At 45.0% G+C, this 20,500-nt stretch overlaps 1 protein-coding gene across 2 annotated transcripts in view; it reads right to left on the bottom strand.

Annotated features, from left to right (window-relative positions):
- Positions 1 to 19,840, bottom strand: part of PDCD4 (programmed cell death 4) — a 525,005-nt gene extending 505,165 nt beyond the window's left edge. The window contains exon 1 of one of the 2 annotated variants that reach the window (XM_069611774.1): positions 19,565 to 19,840. The gene's annotated coding sequence lies outside the window, so the exon portion shown is untranslated. Of the gene's footprint in view, positions 1 to 19,310; positions 19,370 to 19,564 lie in introns of those variants that run through there. The other variant, XM_069611775.1, reaches the window with a different exon arrangement.
- Positions 19,841 to 20,500: the final 660 nt, after the last annotated feature.

The raw sequence follows: 20,500 nt of genomic DNA, 5'->3' as shown, positions 1-20,500 counted from the left end.
GACGGGGGTGCTGCAGGGTTGTTGGTAGATTCTACTGATTCACCGTGTTTTTTTTACCCCTGTCAATTGACACCAATGTACAGGAGGTCTTAAGAGCAGGACCGCTCCCTGATGCAAATGGTCAAGATACGCAGGTGTCGGAGAGCATGCAATGAAAGAGGCGATTCACATAGATGCTCCTGATCACATGGGAGCCGTGCCGCTCTCAGTTTCAACTCGAAACATGGCGATTAGAACTGCGCCACCCGCATACAAAAGTGTCATTATCACTTTGCTCGTAGGTATGACGGGCAAGGCTACTGATGAGGTAGTAGATGCCATTCTTGCAGACTTGGGAGAGTGGGATAAGAGTGATAACAAGCCACGGGAGAGAGAGGGGCGTAGTGAGAAAAAAAACCGAAGGCAAGCGGCATGATAGCAGAGACTCCCGATTGTCCCGAAAAGACATGTTTTTGGCTTTGTTAAAAGATGGCGTGCCACACGAGGAAATTGATGGCATTGAAACCAGAATAATGTATGAATTATACAAAAAACAAGGACTTGCAGCCAAAGAGCGCTATAAACAGGTTAAGAAACAAGTAGTCACCACGCCACAGGGGGACACCTCACCTTCTGCTCCCCCTGCGGAAGCAGAAGACGAAGGGTCTATGGGGACACCTTCCCCGCACCAGCCAACATACGCTGATTTGAGAAAGGTGGCGAGTGCGATGCTAGAGGCGGAGTCGAGTCACACTCATTCGAAGTTTGACTAGGGCTTCGGCCAAGCTCCGGCAGCGTCTGCCCGCATAAAAGTGCATAGGCGGCCTCATGTTGATGTCAAGATTTTTTGAGGGCCAGGAAATACACAAGGGGTGCGAGCATTGATAGACACCGGGCCGGAGGCCTCTTTGATTCATGGTAATCCAACACGATTTAAAGGCAAACAGTTTACTATTACAGGTTTAGGGGGAAAGGAGACCCCCGCAGTACAAACGAAAGTGGAGATGAAAATAGGCAATTTGAAGAGGCAGAAATATCAAGTGTTGATTGTCCCGATACCTGAATATATAATTGGCTTTGACAATTTGGAAGGTTTAACCTTGGGACTTGGCGGTAAAACGTACCAGTTTGGGGTGAGTGCATTAATCTGTACACCCATTACCGTAGACAATTTGAAGATGCCCCCAGTTCAAGTGCCAGTGGCAACCAAGCGGGTAGCAATGAAGCAATACCGCATTCCTGGGGGGCACAAGGAAATTTCAGACACCATTAAAGAGTACGTGGAGGCGGGTGTATTACGCCCTATTACCACCTCATGGAACAATCCTCTCTGGCCTATTAAAAAGGGAGATGGGTCGTGGAGGATGACAGCGGATTACAGGGAGTTGAATAAATGTACTCCTCCCTTAGTGCCATCACCTTGATTGAAAATGTCAAAACGTTTGAGGGGACTTGGTATGCAGTGATCGATTTAGCTAATGCATTTTTCTCTGTGCCAATTGCGGACGAGTGTCAAGAACAGTTTGCATTTTTGTGGAGTGGACGGCAGTACACTTTCACGAGGCTACCTCGACTATCTGTCACCGGCTGGTGGCAGAGCACTTAGACAAGATACCGTGTAAACCTGACATACAAATCTCTCATTACATTGATGATATTTTGATCCAGGGCAAGGACGAACACAGTGTGCAAAGTCAGTTAGATGTCCTTATGGAAGGATTGAAAAAGGAAGGGTGGGAGATTAATCCGAGTAAAATTCAAGGTCCAGCTGAAACAGTGATATTCCTAGGGATTCAGTGGCATCATGGGCATCGGGAAATGGTGCCAAAAGCTCGACAGAAAATACTTGAATTCACCACTCCAATGAACAAAAAGCAAGCTCAGCAGTTTATAGGACTGTTTGGGTTTTGGAGTCAGCACATTCCTCATTTAGGGCAGATATTCCCCCCCCCCACCCCCCCCCCCCCCCCATTTACAAGGTGACACGAAAGAAATATGAGTTTCAGTGGGGGTGGGGAAGGGGGAACAGCAGCAGAAAGCCTTTGAGATGGCGAAAGACAGCGTGCAGCAGGTGCTTGATTTATGGCCCTTGAAGGAAGGCGAAGAGGAATTAAATGTGTCTGTACAAGACAATTATGCTAACTGGAGTGTGTGGCAGAAACAAGACAGGAAACGTGTACCATTAGGGTTTTGGAGTCGTAAGTTGCCCGACGCTGGTAACTCATACACTCCGTTTGAGAAGCAATTGCTGGCATGTTATTGGGCTCTTGTTGATACCGAGCAGATGACGGTGGGCCATGATGTATTCATGAGACCCGAAATACCAATCATGCAATGGGTACTGAGCTCTCCTAAAACGCATCGAATAGGACATGCTCAAGAAGCCAGCATAATTAAGTGGAAATGGTATATTCAAGATAGAGCCAAATCAGGAAAGGGTGGAGTGGCAAAATTACATGAGCAATTAGCCAACATATCGCCCTCAGATTACATACCACCGGAAGTGCCTGAAAAACATGAGTCTCCCGTGAAATGGGGAGTACCTTACAGCGATTTGACCGTGGAGCAAACAGAGCATGCTTGGTTCACGGATGGTTCAGCTCGATATGTGGGAACTGAGCGGTACTTGAAAGCAGTGTCATACAATCCCAAAACAAAAAAGATGTGGACAACGACAGGGAAAGGGAAGAGCAGTCAGTTCGCAGAACTTTACGCAGTTTACCAAGCATTGAAACAAGAGACCCCTGGTCAACAGATTCATGGACAGTGGCGAACGGATTGGCAGTGTGGTTGCCAACTTGGCAAAAGAATGGATGGAAGATTCATTCAAAAGAGTTGTGGGGAAAGGAACTGTGGCAAGATATTGCAGAAATGTTGTTACAAAGTGATGTCACTGTATATCATGTGGACGCGCATTGTGCCACAGACTCATTAGAACGTTGGTTTAATTCTGTTGCAGACGAACACACCAAGATTTCATCAGTGGATGCAGAGGCTCAGGAAGACGATTTGGAGGGTTTGGCCAAATGGGCACATCAGAAATGTGGGCACCTTGGAGAAAAGGCTACCATCAGGTGGGCACAAGCTCGAGGAATCAGTCTTCCTTTAGAAGTAGTGAAAACAATCATTTTGCAATGTCCCATGTGCCAACACCAATTACATAGACCCATACCTCAAATTGTTCGGGACACATTGAGAAGAGGAAAATTACCAGGTCAAATTTGGCAGATTGATTATATCGGTCCCATGCCAATCAGCAGAGGTTGTCAGTATGCATGCACTATTGTGGATACATACTCGGGGATATTTGATGGTTTTGCCGTGCAACCCAATTGAACACTGTCAGGTTGTTAGATCAGATCATATTACATTATGGAGTGCCTTTGCAGATTCAAAGTGACAATGGGTCACATTCCAAAGGCAAACTGATCCAAGAGTTGTGTCAGGAAAAGAGCATTGAGTGGCTGTATCACGTGCCCTACCATTCAGCTGCTGCAGGGTTAATTGAACGAATGAATAGGTTATTGAAAGAACAGTTGCGCAAATCTGGAGACGGCAGTTTGGCAGGCTGGCGTGATTGTGTGTTTGATGCGGTGCAAGTATTAAACAATAGGCCTGTGTATGAACATGAAACTCCTTTGTTGAGATTAATGACTCCTACTTTACAGGTTCAACCCAATTCAGTCAGAGAAACACTATTGTACTGGGAAATTACTCCAGGTTCTTTAGCTCCCTATCGAGCAACCCCCGAGTCAGCAGGGGTAGACTTGCATTCCCATGAAGAAATCAGATTACATCCAAGAGGAATAGTTGTAATTGAAACAGGGAATAGAGTACAGATTCCCCCAGAGCATATGGGATGGATTGCCCCTAGATCTGGCCTAGCATTGAAGGGAGTTGAAGTGTTGGGAGGGGTAATTGATGCTGATTACCAAGGCGAGATTAAAGTCATCCTAATGACTAGTGGGGATCAATTGTTATCAATCCACAAGGGTGATCGAGTAGCCCAATCGATAATCATGGACAACTTAATGGGAATGACTAAGAAGGGGTAGCCTCCTAAAGTGTTAACTACCCGTGGGGATCGCGGTTTTGGCTCTTCAGACAGTATGGTACCGGGTGCAAAAGTGTGGGTGGAAAGGCCAAGTGGCCCACCAGTGCCCGCAGATGTCATTGCATCAAGCAAAGATCAAGTAGTTTTAGTTATGGAGCCTGGTAGAAAGAAATGGCAATATGTACCCGCAGACAAATGTTACCTGAGAGAGTGATGTGCAACACTGATATCTCTCTTCTGGGTTTGCTTTGTAGATCCTGTGTCTGGTTGGTGTAACTGTGGCACTAAATGGACTCCATTTGGGAGAGTTAAACAGTCTGCTACTACCAACGAAAAATGTCACATCTGTGCCAGTGATCAAGGGGATACTGATAGTGATGAATAATGTTGTCCCTAAGTAGCCTTATGCCAGTGCCGAAAAGCCAGCCAGACAGAAGACATGGATCCGTAAGATGCAACAAACATCAGGAGCCAGTGAAAACAACCTTGATGCCAGTTGTGCAAGATGGGTTCATAGGAAGGCGGAAACACTCTATGATTACGCAAGAGGAAAATATGTGGATATATCTGGCACAGTAAGTACTGAACATATCACACTTTTGTCTTACTGATGTGCCCAATGCTGAGGCTTTATTGACTGCGTGTTTAGTAGCGGTGCCGACGCCTGTTCCAGTTTTAAAGCATATCTTCGGCGTCACACACAATGATTCTTTAGTTCAAGACTCAGACATTAGACAATCTTTTTCAGTTTATGAATACTGTCGGTTCTGCCAAGAGTGACAGTAAATGGAGAAATGTAACACGTGTTATTACCTACAATATAACCCAAGGTAATGTATGTTACGTTATGACCTGCAATGCACAAGAAATTGGCAAATGGCAACAAATAGAATTGACCAATCAGCGCAATTATACGATGTTCGAGAGGCGACTGTGTTCGCGAGTATCATGCAAATGCACCAGTGTAAATAACACTATGTCTTGCAATCATACAGTGATAACTGCTAGTCATTTGAATCATGTGAAACTTCCAACAGGATGGCTCTTTTCATGTGGTAACATTACATATACTTATATTCCAGCTAACATTTCTGGAGGTCCATGCGCTTTAACTCGATTAGGACTAATGATGTTTCCTTTACACCCAGTGATAACTCGAGGTAAAAGGTCGACTTTTGAATCTGTAGGTCTATCTCCTGACTGCGATTCACATGTACATTTGTTATCAGAAGCTGAGGTTCTAGCATTAACCCTTTCATTAGTGGGAGTCTGGGGTTTAGCTGCTGGAGGTTACAGATCTTTGATGACATTAGCATGTTTAGTAGTTAAAAGCCTTAATCATACGCAAGCTTTAGAAGAATTACTCCTTGATAGTCAAGTTATTAGAAAAGCAACTTTGCAGAACAGAGCTGCTGTTGATTATCTATTGCTAAAACATATTTAAGGGTGTAACGCATTTGAACGTATGTGTTGTTTCAATTTAATTGACCATTCACGATCTATTGAATGTCATATTCGAGGTATCTCATTTCTCAAGTGTCTCAAGATCGTAATAGAAATTGGTGGGATTGGTTATTTTCATGGATACCTGATATTGGGAGTACACTACGTTACGTTTTTGGTTGCATGTTTATTATAGTGTCCATTATAATTGCTTGTTGTTGCATTCAATGTATTCCCAATTTAGTCTTAACCTTTTGTAGGTTTCAGAGACCGGTTCCTGTGCCACCAGGTTATGGAAGGTAAATATCCAAGGGTGGAATTGTTATGCTGGATCTAAAATGGCGCCGATGCGCAATGCATTCTGGTAGCGCTCTGAGCCATGATGGATATTTACTTCATGCCGCAGTGAAAAGCTGCACACATTTTGCTGAGTGTTAGATTCACAGTGCTGAGAAAAACATGCTTTCCAAACCTGGTATGCGGTCAAGGACATTTCTGCTGGGAAAGCTAACTTTGTTATGGCTTGCTACTGTTCTCCGTGGAGCGTGTTTTTAGAGAAGGGAGGCACTGCGCTTCTTGGGGGGGAGCTCTCGATTGACCCAGCTGGCAACCGACGGCTGTTCCTCAACTGCGCAAGTGCAATTTCCAGAAGGTTCGAGAACTGACTCCCTGTGGAGGGTGTATACATGCGGAAGCCCAGAGGTGGTCAGGTGAGACTTCAGCCGGAGAAGGACGCTTACGTCCGGCCCTCCTGTGAGCTGTGGTGCTCTCGGCCTGGCTGTTCCAGGGGTCTTCCAGCCACTTCTGGACGAGATGAGGAATCCCGTTAAGCTCACAGTGATGCATTTGCTTTTGACTTCTTTACTTCTTCTGTGATCTATGTCCATATTATTTTTTGTGAGTTATTTCTATGTACTTCTACGATTTGAATAAATAGCCATATAAGAGCTGATTATCTTCTAAGAGTGTGTGGCTGTGAGTTATTGTGTCTGTCTACGTTCAAAGTATTTGCTCTATAATTGCATTGATGATTTATGGTTGTGGTGCACTTTTGGGGAGAGCAATACTAGTGGTAAGATCGGAAAATCCAAAGCCATTTAAACAGATGACTATTCTGGAGAGGGTCATTACGAATGCCCCCTGCCAACTACCTTTGTAGTGATCAATGTCTACTGGAACTCTGCTAAAATCGGAGACAAACAATTTATAAATTCTGCTCTTAAGTTCGTGGAGGACCTCTCCATTGAAAGTAAAGTTTTTAGAATCATTATATGTGGAGATCTCAACATCAATTGTTTAGACAAGGAAGGAGCCCATTTGATGCACGATGCTTTAATTGAAAAAAATCAAAGCATTGGGTGACTGAACTACATGATTGAGGCATAAACATGTTGAAAAGCCAGGTTGAGTGTGATATTCCCGCTGTTAGCCCTTGGGAAAGAGGAGAACAGAAGGCGAGGTTGGGATTATTTCTTTACGTCAGAGACTGTAGTTACCCGCCTGACGGTAATGTCCATGAAAAATAGTGATCACCGCCTCTTGAACTTATTCTGGCTAGAGAATGTTCCTCGATCAGAAAATATGATACAAAGTAGAGATAAACCAAATGGGAACTAGTCTAAGAATTATTCCAAGTTCGGTAGCAAACTTGGTGAACCTACTGAAGCAAGATTTGGAAACTGGTCTACGGAATACCCTGGGCTACTAATGAGAATCCATGTCCAACCGAAAGAAGCCTCTAGGCAAACAGCCGAAAAACTGCATTGTTATAACAAAGAATTGAGACATGGAGAATATATCAAGCAGAATTAACTTAATCATCCATCTTCAAAAGGTAAGTTCCCTCATAAAAAAAAGAAGGTAACAATATAAAAACTGGCTCCTCTCAACCAGGATTAAGAGACAGTCTGATGCTGAGCAACTGTTAAAAATAATGGGCAAGAGAAATGCGAGAGATCTGTGGGCGCTGCTCAACAAACACGATACACCAACCTGCTAGTGTGGCCTTGGTGGTAGCGGATAAATGGGTGGCCCATTTATCCTTATTATTTACAGAAGACGAGACTCCCGGGTGGAATCTCGTCACAGGAATCCATAAAATGGATGATCGACTTTGACAGAGATTACATTGTAATACTAATTAAAAAGTTAAATGTGTCTCGAGCAGTGGGCTCAGATGGCCTTAACATATTGAGGCAAAACCCAGAAAATTGGCTAGAGAAATTCCAGCCTCATGGAAAAAAAGCCCTAATTATACCGATCTTCAAGAGAGGCAACCGAAGGGACCCTAATCACTACAGATCGATCGCCCTTCTTGATTCTCTGGGGAAAATGTTTGCTTCAATTTTGCTGTGTCATCTTAATCACTGGGCCAAAGCAGCTGGCCACATTGATGACAGAAAAGCATGGCATGCTTTATTAAAAGGAGTGCGCACCAACTTATATCTCTTTTTATTAAATACTCTGAAAGCAAGGACAATAAAGAATAAAACAAAAATATACCTTGCATTTATAGACCTGGAAAAGAGCTTTGACATAATGAACCCCGAGAAGGTCTATGGGCCAAATTAACAGCCTGGGATTGCCAAAACAAATTCTTGGAAGCTATCAACCAAGACTACAGTACAGGTGAGATTATCAATGGAAGGTACTTTGTCAGGAGAAATTCAAACTTCAAGAGCCCTTAAACAAGGATGCCCACTGGCCCCTGTACTATTTAATCTTTATTGGTCCAGTCTTGCGACTAATCAAAATGGCAGGCGCAACGCGGCATGACAGCGAGGCTCTCGGTTGCTAGGCAACCGAACATAAGGACGTCTGTCCCACCGGCAGGGGAACAAGGCCAGAATAAGGCCATCACCCCGTTTGCCCCCCGAGTCCCCCAAATCCAGGCATCTGCAAAGGTCGAGAGTGCTGGAGCCCATCTCCCTCGTGTGCCTTCAGCAGCCCCTCACTACAGCAACTGACCAGGCTGTACTACAGCGATGCCGCGACGCAGGCAAGGAGACCTGATCCATCTGGATCCACCCATACAGCCCCAGATGCCCGTGCCCCTTCTGTGCCCAAGCAAGGGTATGCTATTTGTGAAGCCCGATCTGCACCCAGGCCCCCCCAGCCCACACCGTGTTGCTGCCTGACCTTCTAAAATGGCCGGCGCAACGCAGCATGAGAGCGAGGCTCTTGGTTGCTAGGCAACCAGAATCAACATAAGGAAGTCGGCCCCATCAGCAGGCGAAAGCCGGCGCCTGAACAAGGCCAGGATAAAGGCCATCACCCCCCCCGTTTGCACCGGTTCGTGAGGATATACAGTCACATCCGCCCCAACGCCACGCGGAGCTCCCGCAAACCACTCAAAGCAGTAACCAATGGACTACAGCAAGGTGAGATGTTCACCCGGAGTACCATACCCCACATATCAGTATTATATTTACCACCCATCCCACTCCAGTAGAAGGTTGCGCCTACTATCACGGTTCCATAAGGCACTGCTGCCCAAAAACCCTGCTCCCATTGCACACCGTCACTATCGTATTGGTGCAAGACTGCCCCCACCAGCCTACCCCATGAACAAAAGACCTAGCACAATCCACCTGCCAATCGGAAAAAAGGAAACGTGTGCTACATATAATGCACGCTCGCCCCATAGCATTGTCCAATACACCAATGTACATGATAACTATGCTGCCACCAGGGTATCACCCCTGCCCCAGGACACTAACACTATCATGAATGATGCATGTATTCTTGAAAGCAAATTGCATGAATCTAATGCTATCTCTGATAATGTACTATCACCTATTAATGCCAATGATGTACTACCACCTATTAATGCCATTGCCGCCTGTATGGACCCAACCATGTCCCAAATAGCTCTGCCTAACACTATCTTGAATGAGGTCTGTACTGTTGCTAGCAAACTGCATGAATCTAATGTGATCCCCTACGCCGTAGCGGCACCAAAGAACACCAATGTCGCCCCGGCCACCACCAAAGCCATCATCTGCATGCTGATGAGGGGTCATCAGCATGCATCTAAAATGCTCATTGATCAACGCACAATCTATTAATGCCCACGCCCTAGATATTCATGACCTCATCTCCACTCATGACCTCGATATCCTTATGATAACCGAATCATGGCTTCACGAGGCCTCAGGCCCGACACTATCACTAGCCCTCCCACCAGGTTACAATATCATCAGGATCGCACCACCCTTGGGGGAGGAGTAGCCATCATAGCGAAATAGTCCTTGGCAATCAGGAAAATAGACAAAGGTAATATAGACACAAGTGACTACCTACTCACCAGAATTAAATTGTCAGACAGCTGCACTATTACACTACACGTCATCTACCACCACCTGGCCCCATAGGGGACTTCCAAACTGCCCTCACTGACCTTTCTGACAATCTGAAACATTCCACCAAAGCCATTCTACTAGGTGACCTCAACCTTGGACTTCATGACACTAGTGACCCTGCAGCCAAAGCACTCAATACAGCACTCAAAACCATCGGGTTCTCAAACACCATCTCCACACCCACCCACATACAAGGCCGCTCCCTGGACTGGACATCCCAGCACAACTGCCCCATCACCATCACAGCCAATACACCCATCCCCTGGTCAGAACATCATGCCATTCACTTCACAATTCCCACAGCCAGACGTAAACAAACACCTGAGCCATCACTGCCCAAAGCACTTACCAGAAGCTCCAGGCAGTTCACTAAAGAGAACCTCCTCCCATTCCTAGCCGGACCAGCATTCAGGTCCCCATTCTCTGCTGACCCAGAGATTCTAGCAAGGTCATACAACACAGCCATCAAGGCAGTAGTCGAAGCCATTGCGCCTCTTAAATCACGAAAGGCTAAACCAACCAGCCACACCAACACATGGTTCAGCCCAGACCTCCTCACACTCAGATCTGAGAAGCGTGCTGCTCTCACGCTGTAGCAAACCACACGCACAGATGAATCCAAACTCAATTTTAAATCAAAAGCTAAAGAGTACAAAAAAAGCTATAATCAATGCCAAAGCCATCTTGTTCAAGGCTAGAATCCAAGAAGCCCAATCCAACACCAAAGAGACCTTCTCGATTTTCAGAGACCTAGAGACCCCTACACCTACACCACAGAATTTCACCAAGGACAAAACCTGGTGCGACAATATCCAATCTGCTATGACAGCAAGCTCAAAACCAAAATCCAGACAACCAGACAAGCACTCAACATCCCCACCGCCCTCCTCACTACCACCCCCCCGCAGCACCAAACACCTTCTCATTTAGAGAAATTAAAGAATCTGAAACGATTAACATCATGAAATCCATCAAACTGTAAAGGAGACATATGCCCAGCCACACTTATTAAGGACTCTGCCAGCCACCTTTCCCCCTTCCTCACAGCATTTGTGAATGCCTCCTTTGTCACAAGTAAAGTCCCTGCATGCCTCAAGGAAGCCTTGGTCCTCCCCCTCATAAACAAAAAAAAAAATAAATAAATAATAACCTTCCCTAGACCCTTGTTCACCTAATAACTACCGACCCATCACGACAGTCCCCTTCCTTCTCAAAATACTGGACAAAGCAGCTTATCTACAGGTACAACAATTTATTGAGGACAACAAAGGGAAACCCGCTCTCCTCCTCCTCCTCCTCCTCCTCCTCTTAGACCTATCGGCAGCATTCGACCTTGTTAACCACCAAGTCCTATGCCACCACTTTTCCACTACAGCCATCAATGCCACTGCATGGATCGCCTCCTTGCAAGGGAGGACTATGCAAGTTTTCTCGGACCTTGACTCAGCCTCACCCTCCATCATCCTATGCGGCATCCCACAAGGATCATGCATTTCACCTACCCTCTACAATATTTTCACAAGACCTCTCTTCCTCATCCTTGACTCCCTGGGTATCTCTGGCGATACCCAGATCCTCCTCACCCTCAATGGAGACTATGACACTGATTCAAAGAAACTTAACCACATATACAACATGATTCAAGCATGGATGGCAGCCAATGGCCTATGCCTCAACTCTGACAAAACCGAGCTACTCATAGTATGCTCCAAGGAAACACTTAAGAACCTTGACTCCCAATTCAGCCATTTTACGATTGAGAATATTAAAATCCCAGTGGCAAATTCAGTAAAAACATTAGGCATCTACCTAGACTCTAATCTAACGATGACTAGGCAAGTGAACGCCATCGCCTCCACAGCAGCAGATCATGCCAAACTGCTGACAGCAGCCAAACTTTTCCTAAGGATAACTGCATTACAATTGCCAAAGCCACCACATGATCAAGACTGGACTACTGTAATGCACTGTTCCTGGGCACCTGTACCAAAAACATGACCAGACTTCAGACCATACAAAACAGCGCTTTAAGAGCAGCCACAGGAATACCCAAGAAAGAGCACATCACACCAGCTAGGAAAGAGGCACACTGGCTCCCAGTAAAAGAAAGTCCTCATTAAAGCACTTGCCCTCACCCATAAGTGCATCCACCTCACTGCTCCACCCTACCTCTCAGAGAATCCACTCCACAAGATCGTCAAGAACTCTATATGTAAACAGGCTCACGATCCCGGGAGTCAAAAGAGCCAGAGCAGGCGGGATCAGCTTCCCGTACCTAGCAGCGCTGCAATGGAATGCCCTACCACCACCCCCGAGAGCAGAAGTCTCTCACCTAGCATTCCGTAAGTCGCTGAAAACTATGCTCTCAAACTAAAACTCATCCAAGAAAGAAACTCTACTCATTCTCATGTTTTAGCTAATATCTTATCTCAATGCGTATATAATGTAAAGAGAATGTACCACAAACCCAGAAAGTAACTGTACGCCTGCTATGTTTTTCATTATATATGTAACTTTTTGTAACTAAGACTGCCACAAGTAACAGTGCCACGATGCCTTTGGGCTGCATGTGCGCTATATAAATGTAAAAATAAATAATAACAAAAAAAAATAATAATGAAGTGGGAACCAAAGCATTTGCCCCAAAGATCTATGGGCACCACGGTTCCATGTAATAATGTCGCCACAAAAATCTCGCCATTCAAAAATATTGCTGAAAAATGGCTGTTTTTTGTGGCGACATTATTGCATAGAACATGCGGGGGACACCCCCGCAACCCCCAAACTTTTTTTTTCTTTGCCCATGTCCCCATATATATGGTCACCCATATAATATCGCCACAACCTTTTCCTGGCGATATTATTTACGGCGACCATATATATGGGGATAATATTACCTGATACCGGCACCACCTGCCGTGGATAATGTACACGGATGACTTGGTCCTGATTGACCAAACCCCTATTGGCTTTCAACGCAGACTAAACCAGCTACTAGTATACTTGGCGGAAAAAGGTCTCACAATCAATGAAGAAAACAAAGATAGTGATCCTACCCAAAACTGCCAGGAAAAACAAAACTAAGCACAGATGGTATGTGGGAGATGAAAGAGAATGTGTAAACTCAATGACTTACCTGGGAGTTTCGATCAAGCCCAGTGCAATTGGAAAACACTGGATGGAGACGGTAAAACTGTAGTGTAAAAGATTGACCACTCAGGTGCAAATGTTTCATAAAAGATATGGAAAATACGCACTTAAACCAACTATCACCTTTTATAAGCAAAAGACGATTCCTAAACTTACATACGGAATAGAAGCTGTTACTTCATTGGCTCCTAAATTCTGGGAGAGATTGGAAGGATTCTATTGGAAAAGGATTCTACGACTTCCGAATTGCGTACCAATTTCGGTCATCAGATTTAAGTTTGTTCAATTAAGTGGAAGTCACTGGTACTTTTCCGTAAAAGTATAGAGCATGATAATATTGCACCTTGGGAGACACTAAAGAATAGAGACTCAAACAATAAGCACTCCCTTATGGACAAATTGAAACAAGACTGTATACAAGTGCTGAATAATCTAGACATGATCAGTGACACTCTAAAAGAGAACCCAGGAAAAGCTCAGAACAAGAGGTTGGCCTGGATTGGAACACAAACTTGTATGCTAACATATAAAAAATATATATTAAAAAAAATAAAAAATAAAACCAGTGCTCAAGCTAGAACTGGACAATAGAGCTGCTAACCAAGCTCCGAGATAGCCATCACCATTTTAACAACCAAGAAGATATTGAACAACAGAGGGCAATGTGATGCAACAGGCCCAACATGTAGACATTGCAAGGTGGATGGAACAGTTAAAACAAAACATACAATAGAATGTTCAGAACTGACCCCTTCGAGAGCAAAGTATTTGTCGAACTTCGAACTTCAATTTAAGACATTAACACCAGAAGAGTGGTGGAATTTAATTCTCATAGGGGAAAACACATCAACGATGTTTGTGGCTCCGATATTCGTGGAAATTGCATTAATGTTGTAGATAACTTAGTTATTGCTTATCTCAATCTGTTCCATTGATCTTAAAAGCAACTGCAATATTATGTTACATCCTTAGTTTTTACCTGCCTAGAATAGCTCTCTCCCCTTGAAAAGTGTTATTTAGGTGCAGCTGACCTTGGTCTGCCTGGTGCATCCTTGTAGGGAGAATTCCCAAAATGTGCTAATTTCCCTTACCTTTTGAGACCCCCCAGCAACTTTGCTGGATTTCTAGGATTTGATTTTTTTACCTGGGAAGAGTGCGAGCCTCCCCCCCCACTCTTCCATGTATTTTGATGTGCGTTTTACTTTTGTGTTCTTTGGTTATGGAGTTTTAAGATTACTCCATAGGCGTCTTTTTCTGTGGGTCACACAGCACCTTCAGTGCAGTGGCACAGGGATGTCTTTCAGACTTCCCAAGGTTTAAATACCTTCTCTGGGACTGACTACGGTCTCCCAGAGCATGTAAAGTTAAATTGACTTTACTAGTCTCTTTAAATTTACTGACCCAGCACACACTATCTTACTATAGTCAAAACACTTGTGTAACAGTCAAATGTTACCTTTACCTACTTTAAATGGCTGGTGTCAGTGGTTTAGATCAAACTACCATGGTTTTTCCCGACCGCCAACAACGGTAGCTAAAAGTGTGTCATCCATGTTTTTCAATATGGCACCCCAGACCGGTCTGTAAAAACAGACTCTGGTCATCTTTTTTCGCCATTTCTATTAGGAAAAGTCATTGTGTTTTTCTCTGCGTGCCAAACCAGTTTTGGTCCCTTTGTTCGTGAAGCCCTCTGGCGCCCGATGTGAGGGAGGTGCCCAGAACTCCCTGTGCTTAGTCTCCTAGGAGACCTGAATGCACTCTGGCGTGACTGGCCTGCTGGCTGTCCCGCAAGGACAGCCACCCTGCTGTGTGAGTGAAAGCCAAGCTGGACTGAATGGGGGAAAACTGTTTAAAAGCAGGTCTCTGGGACTTGGAAAGCAGAGTCAACCAATGGAACAAAAGAACCAAAGACGAGCTGAAGGAAGAGGACTGCTGCAACTCCTGGACGACCGGTGAAGCCCTGCTGCAGGTCCGAATTGCCTGAAACTCCATCGACATAGAAGCCCTTCAAGGTTAACTTCTTCCCTTAAGTTTGGTGCGAACAACCAACTCGCAAGCCACCTGGACACCGTCCCCATTAGGTCGAATTTTCATCAGAGTGCTGTTGAAAACCGGATAGCCAGAGGGAAGGTAACCAGCTCGTGGACTTTAAGGCACTCACACCTTAAACCGACGTCTTGCTAAGCTTTTGGCTTCATCTCTGGGCAGTGTAGGAACCTCCCGACGTCGTCCTTGTCCCCATGACTGAAGCCCAGTAACAGCGAGATCTGCCAGAACAACTGCCTCAGATACAGCTCTTCTTCATTAACAAGGTGCTGTGCAAACACGGTCGGGAAATCTTTTCGGCCATCACGAAAGCTTGTGGAACTTTCCTCAACTTCGAAGGCTTGCCCTTCCCTAAACATGTGTCAAACTTTTCACCAAACCAAATTCTTCTAAACTCTGTGGCAAAGACTTAACCGTTATCTACCAGAACTGTGCTATCCTACACAAAGACTCTGAACCATTGACTTTGGCCCAGGCCTATTGCGAATAATTGCTGGTTGTATTTAACTGAAACCCTTTGTCCTGCCTATTAATGTATTTGGGCTGTCTATTCTTATAACCTTGTCTTTTTACCCCTTTAAGAAGTATCTGAAGTGCCATTTTGCTCCCACTTCAGGGGACCTAAACTTGTTCATTTACTTACCGGTTGTATTTTTGTGGTTTATTAGTGTGTGATATTGAGCTGCTTAAGCTAGTGTAATGTTTTATAACTGACTGAGTAAATAAATGTATATACTTTTACCAAGAAACCTTGATTAAGTGTTTGTTTGAATCACTATATTAGTTGGTCATTTTTGTAACTTGTTCTACTGCTCACTTAAACTCTTGAAATAAGTCTGGCTGCTCAGCCATCACTACCACTTTATAGTGTAGTACAGGCTTGTACCAAAGGTGAAATTGTGCTTAAACTGTGTAGTCTTCCCAAATGGTACTGCATGCGATTCTGCCTAACAATCCTAAATTAGTGTAAAATGTTCTTGCTTACCTTAGACTGTGTTCCACTACGCTGAAATGCAACTAATTGTACATTACAACAAAAGGTCTTACTCACCTAGCATGTTATCATAAATGCAGTTATAGGTATATACTGTTCAGAAAAGTATCCTGTAACAGGGTTGGTTGATTATGTGATTCCTTAACAGAGTGTCACTGTCCAACTACTGACAGGGTCTACTACCCTTGAATTACTGTAAAGTAATCTGAAAGTAACTAATGGTTTTACTCCCCATGAATAGGTGTGGCTTTTTTATAAGGTCCGACTTACCTAGAAATACTGTTCGTTTTCTGAACAGGGTCTATGCTTTGGTCTGTTTTATATGGTTTTATTACATGTCGAAAACCCTACAGGCATGTGCACTTTAAAGCATAGTGTTGTGTTTATGTACAATATGATAGTTATTTACCCAAGATTTACTTTGGTCTGCTTATAAGTAAACCCTTTATTTTTACAGTGCATAGTGTTTTTGTGTTTCTTTGGACCATATACGTACTACAATTTCTTTGTACTGATTCTACAGCTCTTTCTCCCTCCTAAGATAAGCCTGGCTGCTCCCTCTACGCTACCATGAACTCAGATTGTACAGCCTTATACACGAAAAGTGGAGTCTTGTACTGTCTCAGTTGAATGGTTTTATTAAGGGCTTCAGAAAAGAAAAAAAAAACGGTCCTAACAATCTCCAAAAATGGAAGAGCAGCTTGTGTCAGCACCCTAAATTTTAGGAAAATCAACACTGCCAAGCATCTCTTAACTTTGTCTTCTCTAAACTGGACTACTGTTCCAGCATCCTCTTTGGTCTCCCCACTATGCTTTATGTCCTCTCAACAAGATCATTAACTTTGCTTGTACCATCACCAGGCTGGATGGCCAACAATGCAAAGCAGGGCAGATTCACAAATATCTGCATGGTAAGGCACCACTGCATCTATCCGCCTCCACAAGCCTTTTCTTAATCTCTGCTCTGTCTCTTCGACTACCCTTGTGGCTCATCACCCACCCCGTGCTTCCTCTCGCTTCCGCTTTCTCTTCTTGCTCCACTTGCATGGAATTCTCTTCCCCCAGACATCAGACAAACCGTCCACATGGATTTGTTCAAAACCAAACTAAAAGCCTATCTCCTTACCTCTGAGTTACCATCTTAACCTACATCTCATCTGCCTGCTAGCTATAATTTCCCCCCTCGTTTCCAACCTGCATCTGTCCCTTACTTCCTCTGCCTCCACTCTAGCACTTCACCCATCATAGTCACATCCCGAGTACAGCGGGTTGTAACACTTACATGCACTTGTAGAAGTGCCCAATGTTGGTTGTCCTTAATCTATTTATGTCCACTTATACAGGGTCCCCAGTTACTGTTCCATTTACTCTCCTTTACAACCAGGTCAGAATGTCCCTCAAACACACTCCATTGTATGAAGCTTGTTGCTACCCGTCAAATCTGATTTCTTATCTATTGTGATCAAAAAGCACTGTTCCTCCTGTATATGTATACACAAATAACCTAACATATTGCACTAGAGCCCATGCCCATTTCCTCACCACCGTTCATGAAATCCACATATATATAGTCCAGAGAAGAAAAAAAAAATTCCATAAGATGGACATACAAAAATGTGCATCTGTTCAGAAATCAGAATAAGCAAAGGCAAAGTCTGATTTCCCTAGGCTCCAATTCACAAAACAAAAGTTTCACAAAACTAGGTAAACGCACGAGCCAGATCAGCTTTATGACGCAGCGGGCACTCAATTAGTCCATGTTTTGCTGCTACTGCCATGTTTAGCGATCGCCGGCTTCCAATTATACAACGTTTGACCAATTCCAAGTTGAAACAATCTTACTTGCTGCAACTGGTATTGTATTGACCACATACATTTCCTACAGCATACATATGCAGCGGGTGGGGGGGAGGTGGGGGGGACCCTCTCCAAACAGCCAAAATGTTTGAAAGGTAGTCACATTGGAAAAGCAATTTCATTTGATGTTCAACCACTTGCCATAAGATCTGCACTCTAAGGAATTCTCTACTTTATCACCCAGAGTTTCATGTCTCCGATAGGGTCACCAGCACAATTAAGTATCACACAAACCCATGAAAAATAGGTCATGTGAGGTATAATATGGGTATTTAATAATCACCTCAACAGGTAGCCTTCTGATGAAAAAGTATTTCATACATTTTTCTCTTTCAAATTTCACGTGTTTCCACTATAGCTGAGGATAGCAAAATGCCTCGAGGGCACACTTACAAATCATAGCATCAATCCTTCATAAAAAAAAACATTAATAGTAACAACAGAGTTCTTCAATCTGGCTCTCCGGTTGTATTGCACTAGGCCTCTGGTGATCCCTCATCATAAAGCATGCTGGCTAGGGCCAATTTGAGTTGCAGTCCAAACCATTTTGAGATACAAAGGTTACAGACGCATGCGGGACATGGTTTAATCTAGATGGGATTATAATTGGAGCAGGAACCTGTCTCATTACATGTGTCCCAATGTACAATTGGATAGACTGGATTTAATGAAACCCACACAAATGCGGGGTTAACGTCGAGGTTTTCAGCACGTACCGAATATGATGCACTTGTGATACTGTAGGATAGTATTCCATGGCAAATATTAGCTCCGAGGTATATTGAAAGGTGTCAATACCTCGGCATCTATTTTTGATTGTCTAAGGGCTTTGTTTACCGTTTGATAAACGCCAATTGTGCTGACCACTGATATCATTTCCAAACTTGACATGCCAGCCTCCCCAGCACCCCCAGTTTCACTTGCTTTCAGTTAAATAATGTACATGCTATCTTTTGCCCCCTTTACCTATAAGCTTAGTAAAGTCAGTGACTTATCTCCTAAACATTTGCGACAGGCGAGGCTGTTTTGTGGTCGTGTTCTACTGAAGAGCATTGACCCTGCCTGTAATAAACAGTGGCAGGAATTTTTCTATAGTACTGGTTGTTTAAATATAACACGTTACCACACACTTAAGTGCTCAGATGGGGCAGGCTACCACTGTACTTTAATACTTGGTGACCGGGGGTCACTCACTGACTCCGAAGAGGTAGGCCCACGCATCGCAGGCGGATGGGCAGACTCATAGGTTTATAAGGTGACTCGTGCTTCAGACATAGCAACGATATTCAGAGGCTTCGAGACTGCAAGCTTATAGGCTGGCAAACTGTCGTTTTAGTGAGACACTAGGGGGGGGGGTTCAGATACGGAGGTGGGAGGGCAGTCGGTGGCCAACAGCTCAGTAACTGCAGCTTCGGCGTTTGCTCACAAGCTGCGTTGTCCCCGTCTGCAGGCTGACGCGGCCAGTGCCTGACCGTTGGCATATAATGTTCGCTTGGCAAGGCAGATACAACCATTTCCTGAGTGCGCAGCAGCAGCAGCTCCCTCAGGTCCCGCCCCTACGCGCCCCCCTCCGCCCTTGACTGCCCCCTGCCGCTCCAGAACCTTCTCTTCGAGTCCGCCATAAAGTCTCGAGCCTCCCTCGCCCCGCGCTGCCGGGGTAGGCCGGCGGCTTGTACTCACCGCTCTCTACCTCGCCGCTGTCAACCTGCGTCTCCTCTCTCTTCCGCTTGGTTTGTTTTCGTTTTGAAGGCTTTATTTATGTTTTTCACTTTCCACCCAGCGACGTGGCTGAGCGCTCCGTGGATTGGGCCAGATGTTTTGTGGGAGGGTGAGGGCAGTCCAATCATAAGGGGCAGCAAGGGTGGCGAGGCGGGGCCGAGGATCGGTCGGAGGCACGGCTCCGAGGGCCGCTCCCTCTATGCCGTGTGAGTGAGCGCGGCCGACGCTGCGGTGGTGGTGACGTGTGCGACCACGTGGGACATCGTAATGTCTTTTTCAGCTTTCTGTCACGACGGCTGTGTGATTCCCTGAAGGAGCGAGGGCTAGTCCTACTTCCCTGTCAATGCCGTGCACAGCTCGCGCGCAGGGAAGAAGAACGTGCGTGCATAAAATACATTATGACACCGCTGTAGCTATCCAAGGCTGTTGTGCACAACTTGTGCCCCTCCAAACCCAGCAAAGATAGGGGAGAAGGAGCAGCAGGTGGACCCTAGATCCTGTGAGGAAAATGTATACAGTGCTTTCAGTGGGATCAGAAATCGAGGGGTGCTCACTCGCGTAAGGGATGGGGGCTGCTAAAAGAAGTAGAACTCAGCACTTGGGGTGTAGAAAAAAAGAAAAGGCAATGCCTTTTTTTTTTTCTAACCCGAAGAGCTGACACCTGCAGGCAGCTTGTGTAACCGCTATTGAGTCCTGTCTCAGCCTATGATGCGTTGGCAAGAGACAGGGATAAGGAGGCCCACGTGGGTAGGCCTTGCCTGCTCAGCTCCAGCAGGAGCTAAGAATACAGGACACACTTGGCTGGTCTCAATGCCCGGAACAGTTCCGCGGAGGAGCGGGGCGGGGCTTTTATTGGACGCCTTGCGTCACCGCGTAGCGGAATGCAAGGCGGACATA

Source organism: Ambystoma mexicanum, chromosome 8 (assembly GCF_040938575.1).
Source record: "Ambystoma mexicanum isolate Mex_15411 chromosome 8, UKY_AmexF1_1, whole genome shotgun sequence".
Taxonomy (NCBI): domain Eukaryota; kingdom Metazoa; phylum Chordata; class Amphibia; order Caudata; family Ambystomatidae; genus Ambystoma; species Ambystoma mexicanum.
This window is presented reverse-complemented; position numbering and strand designations above follow the sequence as displayed.